Here is a 5705-nt window from a genome sequence, read left to right as displayed (position 1 = left end):
TCATAACACCCTGGGAGTAGTCGAGTGTGAGATTGGTATTCGAATCAGGCTCCTCCTATCGAAGCATCGAATCTTCGACTATTCGGGGTCACCCTTAGTCACAACATTACAAAAGACGGCTACTATATCACGTTTCCAGTGGTGTAAGTGGTAAAGCGTGTAGCATAGTGTTTTTGACGCGAGCGACCCGAGTTCGCGTCCGCCTTTCGCCGAAATCGTTCTTCTCCCTTTTCACATCTCATATCACATCTGAAAGGCATTTGTTTTCAATAAAAATAAAAATGAAATAAAGCAAAGTAAAGTTGAATTAAAGTATCGGGTAGGGTTAAGTGTATCTGAGCAGCAGGTACGCTAAAAGAAGCTTTGTTTACTTTGCTGTGTCGCGGGAGTGCAGCAAGCGCGAGTAGTGAAAACACGGAATGGAGTTTAATTTATCTGGACTCGTATATATATATATATATATATATAAATAAATGTATGTACACATGTGGTGGTGGGCCGCCAGGGCCGATTTTTTGTCCCAGTCCAGCCCTGGAGGCAAGCGATATGAACCCATCCGTGAGAAGAGATCAAGTAAATCTTCTGCATCATTTTCATCCAGGCTGCCATGAACAGCTTTTTCAACAACGGATTGCTCGGAGGCAGACAAATATTTTAAAAATGAGGACATCAAGAGCTCTTCATGGAAAGAGTCGACACCATCAATACATGCCAATATAAATGCCAGAGACAACGTGACGGGCATCACAGTCCAGAGTTTTGCGACCTTAGGGAGCGTGATGGATTGGAGCGTGGTAGAAGACTAGTTAGGTACGCAGGAGTCCCACTATTGTATCACACACTGTGCGACGTTTGCTATCGAGCAAAAACAAGATTCGTCGTTAGCGTGTTGCCGAGATTCTGCGGTCATAAAAGAGGATGTGGTGAGTAAACCAATTGGTTATTTTTATGAAGATGGAATTTTAATGCGAAAATGGACACCTTCGACATCAGATAATTCAGGCTGGGACACGCTTTATCAGGTGGTAGTCCCTAAGAGGTTTCGTGAACAAGTGCTGAGTGTTGCGCATGATAATGTTGCTGGTCATATGGGCGTCACTAAAACACTTTATCGTGTAATGCGTCATTTCTTTTGGCCTGGAATTAAATCTGATGTTACGAAGTATTGCCGTTCTTGCCATACGTGCCAAATGGTTGGGAAGCCTAATCAAATTATATTTTCTGCTTTAAGTAAAGAAGATGCAGAAGATTTAACTGTGTTCCCTGCATGTGTGATTACTCGAGCCCAGTCACGAAAATTTCCCGATGTCGTTGATCTTTCCGACAGTTTCTTTGTGGATAAAGATGATTCTGACCCGGTTTCGCTGCAGCCTGAGGTGTCCGTGTCTATGTCACTGTTCCGTGTCGGTGGTGCTGACGCTGATTCTGCTGATCCGTTACTGTCTATTGATCGTGCGACGTTTGCTATCGAGCAAAAACAAGATTCGTCGCTAGCGTGTTGCCGAGATTCTGCGGTCATAAAAGAGGATGTTGTGAGTAAACCAATTGGTTATTTTTATGAAGATGGAATTTTAATGCGAAAATGGACACCTTCGACATCAGATAATTCAGGCTGGGACACGCTTTATCAGGTGGTAGTCCCTAAGAGGTTTCGTGAACAAGTGCTGAGTGTTGCGCATGATAATGTTGCTGGTCATATGGGCGTCACTAAAACACTTTATCGTGTAATGCGTCATTTCTTTTGGCCTGGAATAAAATCTGATGTTACGAAGTATTGCCGTTCTTGCCATACGTGCCAAATGGTTGGGAAGCCTAATCAAATTATTCCCCCCGCACCTCTTAAACCGATCCCTGTAATCGGTGAGCCGTTTGAACGCGTTATTTTAGATTGTGTAGGACCCTTACCGAAAACGAAATCAGGTCATACTTATCTGCTTACGCTTATGTGCGCAGCAACTCGCTACCCTGAGGCAATACCACTTCGTTAAAGAAAAGAAAAGTACAAATGAACTTCCCTAACTCCCTAAACAAAAAAACACATCGCAAAATTAGGTCAAAGTAAATGGCAGACCCCTCCTACGCTCCCAGGACTTTCTCAGAATATACAGAATAAATCACATGTAGGAAGAACCATGAACAGCAACCACAACGCTGTTGGTGATCTGTTGACGGAGACGGAATCCGGAGCTCCTCACACCACGGAAGCAAACGCCAAAGTGAGCTCCCCTGGGTTGGTAGCGCCACCCTTTTTAAAGTCCTCTGCTTCAGGATCCGCCAATCACATTCCTTGATGAACAGCCAATACCTGCACACATGCACCAGTACACAAAACAACACCCACAAAAATAACAATGCGGGGTATCGTAACACAATGCTTGTATCGAAATGACCCTTCTTGATGGCGTAACAGCTCTTGGACGCCTGCCCTAGATGGCTGATGACCGAGAAAAGCGACGTCAAGGAAGTCATCGATAAAGTGGTACAGGAGCAGTTCGTGGCTCGGCTGCCTAGGAAGACTGCCCAGTGGGTCCAGTGCCACTGCCCGATGTCGCTGAAACAGGCCATCCAACTGGTGGAGGAATCACAGGGTTGAATCCGGTGGGACGGAGTCGGCTGCGGAGGGGGGTGCGGATCCAGACGGGTCTCATGTATACGCCTCTCTTTGCACGAAGTGATGGAGCACCCTTGGGAGGAAAGCATGGAGTATAGAGAATTTTGACATGTGCCCAAACATGCCTTTGCCCAGCCTTTGGCCAGTGTATCTGGCCGGGGAACTTCGGGGCAATTTGGTTGGGGCACTCGGAGTGCTGTTCGGGAATCAAATCCAGGCCTGGTCCTCTCTCATCCAACACTGTCATCATGTCGCTCATTATCATTAACTCCACCGGCCTCGCTCCACTCCTACGGCTCTTGGCACCCCGCCCCACTCGTCACACCTGTCATTTGCAGATGTACGGCCTCCTTTTTGGACCTTGTCTCTTAATCTCTATAGTACAGTGGACTTTGTGGTTTCACATGCTGCAAGTCTTTGATGGCAAAATGCTCTAACTGCAAGGCGATCCACTTATCTGACGATATATTTTGCAAGTTCGTCTTCAGTCATAATTGCAATGACACTTATGTTGATCTAAAAGGAAAGGTCAGCTATAAATACATTGGAAACAAAAGCACGCATATGAGTGTTATGACAAGGGATTGTGGATTTATTACAACTGTAACACAGTTTACCTTATCCGCTTTTAGTTTCTCAATTGAATCTTGAATATCTTGTGACTTCAAAAAAATCAACAAATTCTTCTTCCATTTTCCATTCCTTACGGAAAATTAATAAACACACTCTCTCTCTCACCCCTAATGATGCTAATGCAAAATACCCACATCGGAAATTGAAACTGCGTGCACACGCGATAGTTTCTTGTGAGCATGCCAAACGTTTCTCATGAACACGCGAAAGTCTGTGTATTTTTTATTTTTGCAAAGGTCCCTTTAGGGGACTTGCCGTTGAAGACCATGACCCTGCTTGAGCTGCAATTCCTACATTCCAATTCCTGACAAACACATTGTTCCATCCAATCAACTTAAACAACTCTTTCTGTTTACCGTCACTTTTCTGTCTTGTCTGTACTACATATGTGGCTATTTTGCTTTTATACTTTCCAAATATATGTCATCAACATCTATCTGTACCCATGTACACACAGGAGCAATCATGTGTTGCAGCTACAACACTACAATCACAACTCACTGGTGCAGCTCTGACATCAGTCCCAGCAACAATAGACAGCTGCAGTTTCTGAACATATGCATGCATTAGCATCTCGTTTGTGACAATGTCATTAGTAACCCCTAAATTCTACATGCCCTGTTTGTTTAGTTTATAGTATTTGTATAAATGTCTGCTAATGCCTCCCATTGTTTGATTCAAGATGACCTTGCACGGTTTATTTCCAAGTCTAAGGTGCACATTAGACAAAAAGACACCAAGTGCTTCTTTCTTTGTTTTATTTATTTAGGCCTGGTTTCCCAGACAGCGATTAGGTTAAAGGGGTCCTATTATGCTTTTTCACTTTTTAAATTTTAGTCAGTTTGGAGTTACAAAAAAAAAAAAAAAAAAGTTACAAATCTCAAAGTCCACTCCAAAGGGAGACATTTCATTTTTTTTTTATCCAGTTTCAAGAACTACAACGAACGACTTATTTAGACTACAGTGTTGTTTTCCGGGGTATTGTGATGCCACAAAGCAGCCCATTAGAATATCATTAAAATAATTCCCACCTACAGAAATTCGAATGGTTGGGGGGTGGGCGAGGTCGTGGTTAGAACGCTTGGTTGAGTGCATTAGACAAGACGACGACGACGAAGTGCTGCTGCAGAGTTAGTGCATCAGAGAAAACCAAGAAGAAGAAGAAGAGCTGCAGTAGCATCAAGTTTTCACCATGTCGAAGAAACGCTGTTTTTTTTTTCATAAATTGCTGACAGTACAATACTGGACAATATTGTAATATGCAGAATTTACACTTCAATTATGAGACTAAGGTATAAATACATTAAACTGTATAACAGTTTCACTGCAATTCATGTTATAATGTTAGAATTAAAGAACAATAAACATAATACATATTACCGTTGCACTTATCTGTACATAGTAAATCGTATCTAAAACGTGATTTAGCCAAAAAAAACAACAACATCAATAACATTACCAATCTAATATGTCTTGCAATATCGTGCAAAAGTTCTGCACAAACCTCTTGTTCAATATTCTCGGTAGTGTTGTTTTTGGCGGCATGTTTCAATTTTAGTTTTAGTCTAGTCTTTGTGTGAAACTGTCATTTTAGTTTTTATTAGTTTTAGTCACGTTCATACTCTTTTTAGTCTAGTCAAGTTTCAGTCAACTAAAAGTCTGAGCATTTTAGTCTATTTCGTCTCGTCTCGTCTCGTTTTCGTCACGTAATAAAGGTTCATTGATGACGATATTTAGTCATAATTTTCGTTGACGAAAGCAACACTAATTCTCGGGGTCTGAATCCGGCTCAAATTGATATGGCGATATTGATGCCATCCTTAACTATACCGGAGCAGATGGAACTTGCTGCTTTGGCAAGGGGAGGGGCAGTACTGAAACACTGTCTAAGCTGTTCGCCAATCACAACACACTGGGACAACTAACCAATCACAAAACATTTCGTTTTTCGGTAGGCGTTTTAGAGAAAGGTGTTTTAATAATGTCAATTATGTGAAAAATAATGCGTTTTTCGAACCACTAAGCATGAGAGCATGTTTTAGTACACCCCCAAAACAAAATCAAGACTTTGTAAAAGAGCATAATAGGACCCCTTTAAGCCAATATTAGGCCATAGTTTGATTAGGACGTTTAAGTAGCTTTTACATACGTGCCTTAGAAAAGAAAAAGAAAAAGAAAAAAAAAGATTTACTTGTGTGCATCTTGAGACAAAACACTGACATACTTTAAGATTTACTATAATACTAATTTTTGTGTGCACTTGGATGGGTGAAATGCAGAGCACAAATTCCAAGTATGGGACACCACACTTGGCTACACGTCACGTCACTTTCACTTAATTTCTCACTAGAAGTAATATCAAAAGTGGAAGAAGTTGGACAGAAAAATACATTTACACACAAACCTACCACCAACCGCAATTTTGAGACACATCTTTATTTTTAGCCCAACTGTCACAGAT

Source organism: Sinocyclocheilus rhinocerous, unplaced genomic scaffold (assembly GCF_001515625.1).
Source record: "Sinocyclocheilus rhinocerous isolate Xijiao unplaced genomic scaffold, SAMN03320098_v1.1 scaffold1843, whole genome shotgun sequence".
NCBI classification, from domain to species: domain Eukaryota; kingdom Metazoa; phylum Chordata; class Actinopteri; order Cypriniformes; family Cyprinidae; genus Sinocyclocheilus; species Sinocyclocheilus rhinocerous.
This window is presented reverse-complemented; position numbering follows the sequence as displayed.